The sequence below is a fragment of the Polypterus senegalus genome, chromosome 12, assembly GCF_016835505.1.
Source record: "Polypterus senegalus isolate Bchr_013 chromosome 12, ASM1683550v1, whole genome shotgun sequence".
Lineage (NCBI taxonomy): Eukaryota > Metazoa > Chordata > Cladistia > Polypteriformes > Polypteridae > Polypterus > Polypterus senegalus.
In genome coordinates, this window is record NC_053165.1 from 28,646,592 (window position 1) to 28,659,435 (window position 12,844).

The window sequence follows — 12,844 nt, forward strand, 5'->3', positions numbered from 1 at the left end:
ACCATCCTCTGTTATCAATGGAGGACACCTCTTCAGTTAGCTTTCTGGCTGTACTTTGTATTTTTTAGTGTCTTAAGTGGCTGTTGCCTCCATCTTCTATGTAGCCCTATATGTTTTCAGATCATACAGGTGCTGGTCATAAAATTAGAATATCATGACAAAGTTGATTTATTTCAGTAATTCCATTCAAAAAGTGAAACTTGTATATTAGATTCATTCATTACACACAGACATAATTTTGATGATTATAACTGACAACTAATGAAAGTCCCAAATTCAGTATCTCAGAAAATTAGAATATCCATTAAGACCAATGCAAAAAAGGATTTTTAGAAATGTTGGCCAACTGAAAGGAATGAACATGAAAAGTATGAGCATGTACAGCACTCTATATTTAGTTGGGGCTCCTTTGGCCTGGATTACTGCAGCAATGCGGCGTGGCATGGAGTCGATCAGTCTGTGGCACTGCTCAGGTGTTATGAGAGCCCATGTTGCTCTGATAGTGGCCTTCAGCTCTTCAGAATTGTTGGGTCTGGCGTATTGCATCTTCCTCTTCACAATACCCCCATAGATTTTCTATGGGGTTAAGGTCAGGCGAGTTTGCTGGCCAATCAAGAACAGGGATACCATGGTCCTTAAACCAGGTACTGGTAACTTTGGCACTTTGTGCAGGTGCCAGGTCCTGTTGGAAAATGAAATCTGCATCTCCATAAAGTTCGTCAGCAGCAGGAAGCATGAAGTGCTCTAAAACTTCCTGGTAGACAGCTGCGTTGACCTTGGACCTCAGAAAACACAATTGACCAACACCAGCAGATGACATGGCACCCCAAACCATCCCTGACTGTGGAAACTTTACACTGGACCTCAAGCAACGTGGATTCTGTGCTTCTCCTCTCTTCCTCCAGACTCTGGGACCTTGATTTCCAAAGGAAATGCAAAATTTACTTTCATCAGAGAACATAACTTTGGACCACTCGGCAGCAGTCCAGTCCTTTTTGTCTTTAGCCCAGGCGAGACGCTTCTGACGATGTCTCTTGTTCAAGAGTGGCTTGACACAAGGAATGCGACCGCTGAAACCCATGTCTTGCTTAGGTCTGTGCGTGGTGGTTCTTGAAGCACTGACTCCAGCTGCAGTCCACTCTTTGCGAATCTCCCCCACAGTATTGAATGGGTTTTGTTTCACAATCCTCTCCAGGGTGCGGTTATCCCTATTGCTTGTACACTTTTTTTTTCTACCACATCTTGTCCTTCCCTTCGCCTCTCTATTATTGTGCTTGGACACAGAGCTCTGTGAACAGCCAGACTCTTTAGCAATGACCTTTTGTGTCTTGCCCTCCTTGTGCAAGGTGTCAATGGTCGTCTTTTGGACAACTGTCAAGTCAGAAGTCTTCCCCATGATTGTGTAGCCTACAGAACAAGACTGAGACCATTTTAAAGGCTTTTGCAGGTGTTTTGAGTTAATTAGCTGATTAGAGTGTGGCACCAGGTGTCTTCAATATTGAACCTTTTCACAATATTCAAATTTTCCGAGATACTGAATTTGGGACTTTCATTAGTTGTCAGTTATAATCATCAAAATTAAAAGAAATAAACATTTGAAATACATCAGTCTGTGTGTAATGAATGAATCTAATATACAAGTTTCACTTTTTGAATGGAATCACTGAAATAAATCAACTTTGTCATGATAATCTAATTTCATGACCAACACCTGTATATGATCTGGACCAACGGCCTTTCCATTCTTCATCTTCTTCATAGCTGTCCTTACTTCCTTCTTGCTAATCCGCTGCACTTCCTGATTCACTATCGCCACATCATCCAACCTTCTCTCGTTCTCTTCATTCATCAGCCTCTGAAAGTACTCTTTCCATCTGCTCAACACACCCTCCTTGCTTGTGAGTATGTGTCCATTTTATCCTTTACTAGCCAACACGCGATGTAGCATACGCCGCATATTTATTGATGTGTGAACACTTCCTGAAAGACAGTTGTTCAGTGGAGTGTGATATCAAATGTGAGTTGAGATATCTCTGCAGCCGGAACGTTTTCGAACAAATAGTGCATTGAAAGACCTGTGTGGAATGCATTTGTTCAGTGGTGTATTTAAATGTGCTTTGAGATATTTCTGGAGTGTGAAGGTTTTTAAGCAAATGTTGCATTGAAATTCCGGTGTGAAATGTGTTTGTAAATGTTTTTCAGGAAGAGGATAGTGGAAAGGTGACATCACATCAGCGTGGCTGCAGACAAATGATTGTGTTGAATGGATTTGCACATGGCTGAGGAGATCCATCTCAGCCATGAAGTCCTCATTACAAAATGTGCAAGTGAAAGTGTGAGAAGAATGAGTTTGTAAGTGCTTCTTGAGAGCACAAGTTGTTTTGAAGCACTGCTGGCAATGTTCACATTGTATCATTCATTCAGTGGAGTGTGTTTTTAAATGTGTGTTGAGAAATCACTGCAGTCGGAAGGTTTTGGAACAAATGGTGCACTGAAAGTCCTGTGTGGAATGCGTGTGTTCAGTGAAGTGTGTGATTAAATGTGCTTAGAGATATTTCTGGAGTGTGAAGGCTTTGGAGCAAACGTTGCATTGAAATTCTGGTGTAAATGACGCAAGACGAGGGTGAGAGTTGGCGGGCGGGGCTCTGTCGTGCGTTCCCCATGACGTGGGAGGAGGGTTAGAGTGGGAGGTCGGGGCTTTGTTGTGTGTACCCCATGGTCGGGCGACGTGGTCTATTATATATATATATATATATATATATATATATATATATATATATATATATATATATATATATATATATATATATATATATATAAAAATATAAAAGCAGCTGGAACCGAAAAGAACAATGAAAAGTCAACGTGGCCCAGAGGTGCATGTGGACTGTAGCACAGACGAAAGCGACTGAAGCCGTGTTTGGTCAGTTGTTGTGTGCGGGCACATGAGCAGGCAGTGCACATGCCTCGAGAGCGATGGTGGATGCGTGAGGAGGGTTACAGTTGGCGGGCAGGGTTCTGTCGAGCGTATCCCATGGTCTTACAGTTGGTGGGCCTGGCCACTTTTCGTGCGTATCCCATGGTCTTACAGTTGGCGGACGGGGCTCTCTGTCTTGCGTGTCCTTAGAGATATAGAGATATAGAGATATAGAGATATAGAGATATAGAGATATAGATAGAGATAGAAGATATAGAGATATAGATAGAGATAGAAACTTGCTGCACATCCTTCCCAGCTTGGTCCCTCTGACTAGCCAATCGGTACAGGTCCTTTTCTCCCTCAGTGTCCAAGCTCTTGTACAACTCCTTATACACCTCTTCTTTAGTCTTCGCCACCTCTCTCTTCACCTTGAGCCTCATCTTCTTGTACTCTTGTCTACTTTCTGCATCTCTCCGATCATCCCACTTCTTCCTCTGTATACTCTTCTGCACTTCCACATTCCACCTCCAGGTTTCCTTTTCATCCTTCCTTTTTCCAGATGTCACGCCAAGCGCCTTTCTTGCTGTCACCCTTACTACATCTGCTGTAGTTTCCCAACTGTCTGGTAACTTTTCACTACCACCCAGAGCCTGTCTCAACTTCTCCCTAAATTCAACCTTGCAGTCTTCCTTTTCCAAATTACACCATTTGATCCTTGGCTCTGCCCTCACTCTCTTCCTCCTCTTGATATCCAATATTATTCTACAGACCACCATCCTATGCTGCTTAACTACACTTTCCCCTGCCACCACTCTGCAGTCTTCAATCTCCTTCAGATTGACTCTTCTGCATAGGATGTAATCCACCTGTGTGCATCTTCCTCCAATCTTGTACGCAACCCTATATTCCTCCCCCTTGTTACAATACATATTCACCACAGCCATGTCCATTCTTTTGGCAAAATCCACTATCATCTGACCTTCTTCATTCCTCTCCTTGACACCATACCTACTCATCACCTCATCGTCTCCTCTGATCCCATCACCAACTTGTCCACTGAAATCCGCTCCAATCACCAACTACTGAACCAGCACTAGTCAGATATAAAGCTGGGATACCTAATTCAGTGGGCTTCAAGCCTGTATTAGTGTTCTTATTCTCTTACATTTTAGTAATTATCTGCATATAGGTATTGGTGGATTGAATGGGGGTTCATTTTAGGAGATTAATGGTTAGTAGGCTGGTGAATGGTTTTGGATGCTTGCATTTCTGGTGTGGACAGGTCACGCAGATGTAGAGACACTGGTTCTTTTTGTCTTGTTAATTTTCTTCTTCTAGATGTCTTTGTTCTTTACTGTTCCATGGCCAATCTTCTGCTTGCCTATTGGAACATCTCAAGAATTGGTTTGGGCGCAAAGCATATTGCTGTCTTTGATTACTTATGGCGAAACACAGTGGATGCTGAGTTCATTCAGGAATCTAGGCTAATGTGCATCAGCTACCACTAAAAAATGTGGAGTGGAAATACTTCTCCAGTGCGACTTGCAGCCAAAAATACCTGACATGGATTCAGATGATGCTGGCAGATTATGTTACGTACCTATTGAATTAGGTGGTAGGAAAATAGCCTTATGTTGCATCTTCTCATCAATACCATAAGACTCTGCATTGTTTTAACATGTAATGACCAAAATTCTGAATCTGTAGGGATTCAATATTACTGCTGGTATGGACACAAATGCCTTTATGAATACACTGCTAAACAAAACCCCAGTCTCTTTCTCAACGCATTCTTCAGTCAAATCGCTTGCTGTGCAAATCTGCCTCTGATTTGAACTTGGTTGATTCTTTTCGGCTGTTAAATCCCTCTGCTAAAACTCTGTCTTTTCTTCCAGCAGGCACTGGTCATATTTGATATTAGATTACATTACTATTTCTAAGTTGCATGCTTCCCTTTCCATTACCTTATCTCTTAAAATGATTAGTCTCAAACACAATTGCTACATAATGATGAAAACTGACCTAACTCCATCATCTCAAGCCACTCACTGGAGGGTTCAACGTCTTGGCCATTTAAGAAACATTTCTTTGATATGCTTGCCTCAAAGCTTAAACAACTCAATAATATTATCTCCAGCTCTGTTGATGATCCTGTGCATGTGTGGATGGCTGTAAAATGTTTTTTATTTGCGATCTCACAATTGGATTGGCCAGTGATTTGGCTCGGCATGCAGGTAAAAAAATCCTTGAACTTGAATCTCATCCTTGTGTGGTGAATTCAGAGCATGAGCTTTTGATCTCAAAACTCCTTTCCATCACCAAACCCTTGTACATTACTGGCATTGAGATTACAGAAACTTGAAGCTTGTGCCACTGCTTCAACCAGGGCTATGGAGTCAGAGTTGGATACAATTTTGGGTACCTGGAGTCTGGGCCGGAGTTGGCAAAAATGTACCAACTCCTAATAAATTTAAATTGTAATGAAAAAAAAATTCAGCAAGTTCAAATGTCCCATTTCGCAAACAATAGTCATAATTAAGTACTTCTCTGATTAAGAACAAAGCCCAGTGTATAGCTGTATTACTACTAGTGTCAGGTTCAGCGGAGTTATTATACAACCTGACATTCACATATTCTAATCTGGATTATGCTATGTTACAAAAAGTGTTTTCATTTTATTTTAGTTATAATGTGTTTAAAAACTTCATTCGAGTGTGAACAAGTGTAATGATGTAGGTGTAGGTGTGTGCTGTGGCCTGATGTGTGTTCAGGAGTTCTGTCTGCACTCTCCACATATGCTCCCACCCAGGTCTGAACTTTAGCATAACTTTGCACACAACCTGCTCGACAAGAGTTTGAAATTGAAAAGGAAGAGATTCTATGTATTGTGACAGATAATGCTTCTAACATGTTAAGCACAATTGAGAAAATGAATAAAGTAGATGAAGAAAGTGACAAACAAATATAAGAGGATGACAGTTCTGCAAGCATTGGAGAAAGTGAAACCGAAGAGAATAGTGAAATTTTGGATAACATTACTAAAGAAGCATCCAAGTTTACTACTACGTAAACATATGCATTGTGCTGCTCATACTCTGCAACTTGTGATAAAAGATGGATTGAAAGATCATCATGCAGCTACTCTACTTGGCAAATTGAGGCAAGTAACTGTTCCAGCCAGGGCCCCTAAAACAGATGCCATTTTAAAGACATGCAGGAAAAGGAGCCATTTTGGATCAAACAACACGGTAGGGAAGCACTTATTTGATGGTAAAGCGTTTGCTTGGACTAAAAGACTTTTTTGAAGAACTGGACAATGTCAATATTTTATTAACTGAAAGCCATTGGGTACAAGTAAAAACTGCAAAGTCTACTTTCTTACCACTTTACTGTCACCAAACGGTTGCAATATGAAGATTTAAACACCTGGTAAATTTTTCTTGGAATGGAAGAGTTTGATATACAGTGCATCCGGAAAGTATTCACAGCACATCACTTTCTCCACATTTTGTTATGTTACAGCCTTATTCCAAAATGGATTACCGTAGAATTTCATCCTGGATATTTGGCTTGGAGTTTGGGGGTCGACTTATACAAAGAGTATCGTTTCAGATTCAAGACTTCCAGTGCAATGCCGGTTTTGCCGATGAATACGGAAGTAGTTAATGATGAAACCACAGCACCATCTTTCAGATGAAGAAGTAACTTTGCTGCTGGTACTTTAAATTAAATAAAGAATTTATTCAAAAAAGTGTTTAGGTTGTTGATTTTATTAATAAAATGTATAATAATCCTTCTTTATTATGAAAAGGTTAAGTGTTGCAGTGGGAGGTTCGGAACGCATTATGGGTTAGCCTTCGCGAACGAATTAAGTTTGTAAGTCAAGAGTCCACTGTATTGAGTATTTGAGTTAATCAAATTTATAACGAGTCTCCGGAAATCCACCTGCCGATGTACCGTTATGTGGCCAGACGGAAGCCACTCCTTAGTAAAAGGCACATGGCAGCCTGCCTGGAGTTTGCCAAAAAGGCACCTGAAGGACTCTTGGACCATGAGAAACAAAATTCTCTGGTCTGATGAGACAAAGATTGAACTCTTTGGTGTGAATGCCAGGCGTCACATTTGGAGGAAACCAGGCACCGCTCATCACCAGGGGCCTCATGTATAATGCCGTGCGTAGAACTCGCACTATAACATAGCGTAAGCACAAAAGCCAAAATGTGCTTACGCACAGAAAAATCCAGATGCAGGAATCTGTGCTTACTCCAACTTCCACGTTCTTCCGCTACATAAATCCCAATCAGCGTGAAAACTAACGCTCGTGCACTCGCTTTATGTAACGCCCCAACTCCTCCCAGAATTACGCCTCTTTGAATATGCAATATAATATAAATCGCCCTTAAGCGCAGCCTTCTGTGAAAAGACAATGGGAAAAGCACGAGGAAAATATAAGAATTTCAGCGAATACCAAGTGGAGGCAAAGGAAAACATACTATTTGTTCAAATAAACCGTGGTATAATCAACAAAAGGAAGTTGATCGAGTGACATAGCGTGTTGGAGAAACTTGAAAGCTCACGTTCACAAAATCGCACAGTGCCGGAAATAAAAAAGAAGTCACATATCAAAGTCGCAGTGAAAAGCCGAGTTGTAAGCCCACTGTCTGAGTGTCATATGAAAGCTTATTAGGTACAGAGAAAAAAGGCACACGGTGGGGAAAAAGCACGAAATGTCAACTTCAATCTCGGCATTTCCACTTTAATCACATAGTTTATTTTGTCATTAAAGTAGAACATCATAAAATTCATCTTAAAATCGTTTAATTAACCAGTTTCTCAAATCACATCGTAATTAAAGTAGCACGTTAAATGCTTTGTTTTGTATTTGATCTTCTATGTGCTCTGTGTGTGTGAATTACTTGCTTCTTAAACCGGCTCTCTTCCTCCAACTGGACACAGAATCAAATACATTTGTGATATTACAGCTCTTTGAATAACTAAAATACTGAGATGTATACGTGATGTCATTTTCATGATGATAGGAGTTAAAGCACGTTATTAAACATGGGTTTCACTTCGATGAAATAATTTATTGCAGCAGTACAATCAGGGGCGGCACTAGGCTTGTGGTGGCACTGGGCAGAGAAAGAATCGGTGGCTCCTTCGCCCGCCAATGTCATGCACGGTGGATGGCCACGTCCGTTGCAGACACTGCATAGCCGCCTCATGCTCATGACACAAGCATTTAACTTTTGCCGAAATTTGTCGCTGCGTTTTTTGCTGTGTTGTTGTTTTCTCTTTATGTTTTATATTCAATATATATTGGCGTAGCCGTCACTGCAGTCAGTGCTTTTCTTTCCCCAAGTAACCGATCGCCATACAATCAGCTCTGTAATACACGTTAAGCCATCTGTAAGCTTAGCGCCGATTCTTCAAAACATTTAAAGAACACTGATATATCTTCGTAGTACATGTTTAATTATTCTATCCTTCACGACACTCCCAGTGAAGAATATAGATTATTTAAATGAAGTTAAAGTTTTATCTGTATAATTTAACAAACATATTTTGCTGCATTTCACCTTAAAAATGATATCGTCATCATATGTAAATACGTGCTTTATAAAGTGGCTCAGGTTGTGCGATATTATAACTGTAGTGCAAGTTTACAGTGGGGTGATTGTACTTATAAGTACAAACAGTTCTACAAGGTGCAATTCATTGAGTGCATTTAAAGTTCTTGGGATGAAACTGTTTCTGAACCGCGAGGTCCGTACAGGAAAGGCTTTGAAATGTTTTGCCGTGGCCGAGACAGTGTGTCCATGAAACTGTATACTGATAATTCTCTTTCCGATCAGCTGCTGCTGTGATTCACACTCAGATACAGTGATATAAATACTCCGAGTGGTGCAGTGAGAGTAATATGGAAAAAGATGATCCGCTGTGGCAACTCCTAACGGCAGGAGCTGAAAGAAGAAGAAGAAAAATAAGAAGAAGAAGAGGAAGGTGCAGTGAGATTAACAACGCTAAAGCAGTTATGGTATTTGGAATACTATGGCTGTTCCCTGGACCATTATATTGTTACGAGTTAATTACAATCAGATGCATTACACTAATAAACAATATGCTGTTAGTTTCAGCGTATTTATAAAGCCGCGTCATGACAATAATGAGTAATCACACAGGAACAGTACCATTGCTTTGACGCTGGGTGCCGCCAGTCTGCAAAACCGAGCGGAGAACTTGCGTACAAGGCATGAGGTACCGTGGAAAAGTGCGTGGCTTTACGCCAAGTGTAGGTTTTATACATCGTGATTTGAATGTGGAAAAGTTCTTACGCAACATTTCTGTGCGTACGCACAGTTTATACATGAGGCCCCAGGCCAATACCATCCCTACAGTGAAGCATGGTAGAGGCAGCTATATGCTGTGGGGATGTCAGCGGCAGGAACTGGGAGACTAGTCAGGATGAAGGGAAAGATGACTGCAGCAATGTACAGAGACATCCTGGATGAAAACCTGCTCCAGAGCGCTCTTGACCTCAGACTGGGGTGACGGTTCATCTTTCAGCAGGACAACGACCCTAAGCACACAGCCAAGATATCAAAAGAGTGGCTTCAGGACAACTCTGTGAATGTCCTTGAGTGGCCCAGCCAGAGCCCAGACTTGAATCCGATTGAACATCTCTGGAGAGATCTTAGAATGGCTGTGCACCAACGCTTCCCAACCAACCTGATGGAGCGTGAAGGTGCTGCGAAGAGGACTGGGCAAAACTGACCAAGGATAGGTGTGCCAAGCTTGTGGCATCATATTCAAAAAGACTTGAGGCTGTAACTGCTGCCAAAGGTGTATCGACAAAGTATTGAGCAAAAAATGTGAATACTTAAGTACATGTGATTTCTCACTTTTTTTTATTTTTAATAAATTTGCAAAAACCTCAAGTAAACTTTTTTCACGTTGTCATTATGGGGTGTTGTGTGTGGAATTCTGAAGAAAAAAATGAAATTAATCCATTTTGGAATAAGGCTGTAACATAACAAAATGTGGAAAAAGTGATGCGCTGTGAATACTTTCCAGATGCACTGTATTGCCTGAACAAAAGTGGAGGGTTAATAGCTGATGGCATCGTATCTTCAATGAAGAAAAGAGAGAGTCTCTTACCAGATAATCAAATCTTGTTAACTGCTATTTATGTTGATCCAATGGGCCAAATTTTGTTGAGCAGTGACCAGATTACTAATGGAAAAACATTCATGAAGGGATTACTACTACCTGAAACACCACCACTGGATGAAGCTATAAGCACTGGTAACACAGGATTATCCTCTTCAAATGAAGAATTAGACTTTGATTCCTACTTGAACAAAATGGAAGTTTCAAAAGCAGAGCAACATTGCCTATGCGTGAAAGATAAACAACAGTAAATGTACAAATAAAGAGATTCCAGCAGGAGCTTTTCAAAGAATTAAAAGAAGCTGAAAAGTATGATCTCTCATCGAAACTGACTGTAGAAGAAACCTTACTTGTTGATCCAGGGATTATTAGTGATGTGGCTAGAACTGTAACAGCAATGCCACCAAGGTTACTATAGTTAACGAAAACTAAAATCAACACTGAAACTATCATTAAAAAAACATTTTCGGAAACTGAGATAAAATAAAACCAAAATGAAAAACTAAAACTAAATGAAACTATTAAAGTAGCTGGAAAGACTAACTGAAATAAAATAATAATTTACTAAAATATTTTTAGTTTTCGTTTTTGAACGAATATTCTTGCCGTTAGTTTTTAACCCTTGTTAAGTTTTCGCTTCCTGGGTCCTCCCTGCGTGAAGTTTGCATGTTCTCCCCATGTCTGCGTGGGTTTCCTGCAGGTACTCCAGTTTCCTGCCACAGACCAAAGACATGCAGGTTATGTGCATTGGCAATTCTAAATTGTCCCTAGTGTGTGCTTGGTATGTGGGTGTGTGCCCTGCAGTGGGCTGGCGCCCTGCCTTGCACCCTGTGTTGGCTGGGATTGGCTCCAGTGGACCCCCATGACACTGTAGTTAGAATATATAGCGGGTTGGATGGATCCTTAATGTACATAATTTAAAAATATCATTGTCTTGTGGTTTACTCCTCAAATATCCATCCCCATATCTGAGTATACAAGAAAGTCGAGGGGAGACCACTCCCGGTTTTTGAAAATAAAACAGCACTGATCGAGAGACTGACTAGGTCATCACACAAGATCAGCATATTGTTGCTGACCAATCACTTTTGCTTTAAAAACATCGTTTAACAACAAAGCGATACAAAGGTAGAGAGTCTGACAAGTGATGAAAAACTAAACATACTAATGGGTTTTTGTATTATTCTATATTTATTAATTTATCTTTTTAAATTCATATTCACAACTGATATTGTGAAAGTACCGGATATTGTGAAAGTAATCCATTAGCAGAATTATATTTTAAAATATTTGTCTCCCTTTTTTCAATGTTTTTCTCTCTGTCTCAAAATAGATAGTTGAGATATCATATCCTTGTTCTTCTTAACATCAGCCTTATCATACATATTGCATACCAAGGATTTTTCCTGCCTTGTATCCAAACCTGCTGTGGTAGTTTTGTTCTTAATCTCAGATGCAGTCTCTGTTGTTTTGAATCTGTCCATACTCTTAATACCTGCTCTTGCCTTGCTTATTATGGATTTACTGTTCGTATGGTGGGCTATTCAAGACTCACCACCCCTAAACTTGACACTACATGCTTGTTGTTCATTGTTTCCCTCAATACAGCTAGGTGGCGTTTGCACACCGATTCAAGTCTAAGGGCCCTGTTCTTCCTAAATTATAAAATTGTGTAAAATTGTTCATATTCAGTGTCTATGTTTTGATTATGCTTGTTTTTATCAGACAAAAACAAAACCAGATAGTAAACCAGGCAGTGTAGTAAGCTTCCACTAACATTAAACTCATATCCACTCAAATCTGTTAAGTGTACAGTTCTTTGGTGACACAAAACTAACTCCGTAGGCCATGCCAGAATTACTAAAACTAAACTGAAACTAATATGTATAAAAATGAAACAGAAATGCCTTTGTGAAATAAAAACTAAATTAAAACTAAAAATACACGAAGGAAAACTAAAACTAAACAGAATTTCCAAGTAAGGTCAGAAAAAATATAGAAACAAAAACGAATATAAAAAGGCAAAACTATAATAACCTTGAACGCCATCCACCCAGGTCAGTGTTGAAAGACTATTTTCAGTTTTAAAAATAAGTCAGATTTAAGAGCTTGTATGAATAAGGATCTGGCAGAAGCAATTATGTTTCTTAGAACACTGCATTGAGTTAATTTTGGATTGCATTTAACAGCTATTCTACTCTATAACTGTATTCCAAGTTTAATATATAAACTGTTTTTGTTCATGTAATTAAGCTTTGTTTTTGTTTGAAAACTACAGAAGAACATGGTTTATATTTTTTAAACTGGTAAATTTCCTGTTCCTGATTTTATGCATGCTACTACTTCATAGCCACTTTATAAAAACAATAAAAAAAACCTTGTTTTCATTTTTTGTTTTTTTGGGAAGGGGAGGGGGTGCTGCAAGAGGGGTTTGGTGTTGCCTTTCTGTCAGAAAAAAAAAAAATGTAATTCCCGTAAGAGACTCAGTCCACTGTCGAATGGCATGCTTATGTTTTGTAATTAACACAATAAGTCAAACACACGGCAAAATATTTTTCTCAGTCATATTTTAAAGATTTAATGAATGAATCCTCAATAGTGACTGAAACATGATGCAGGAGACAAAAAAAACCCCACCATGCTCAGTAATGGCAATACATAAATTTGGATGTGTGATATATTTTAAAATTTCAAATACTGGTCAGCTCCAATTGAATCTGCAGGTGCAAACCCACATCACATTAACATAACATA

At 39.7% G+C, this 12,844-nt stretch overlaps 1 protein-coding gene across 1 annotated transcript in view; it reads right to left on the reverse strand.

Annotated features, from left to right (window-relative positions):
* The window catches only part of pes (pescadillo), an 80,768-nt gene that overhangs the window by 49,474 nt on the left and 18,450 nt on the right, over nt 1-12,844 (reverse strand). The window lies entirely within an intron of this gene.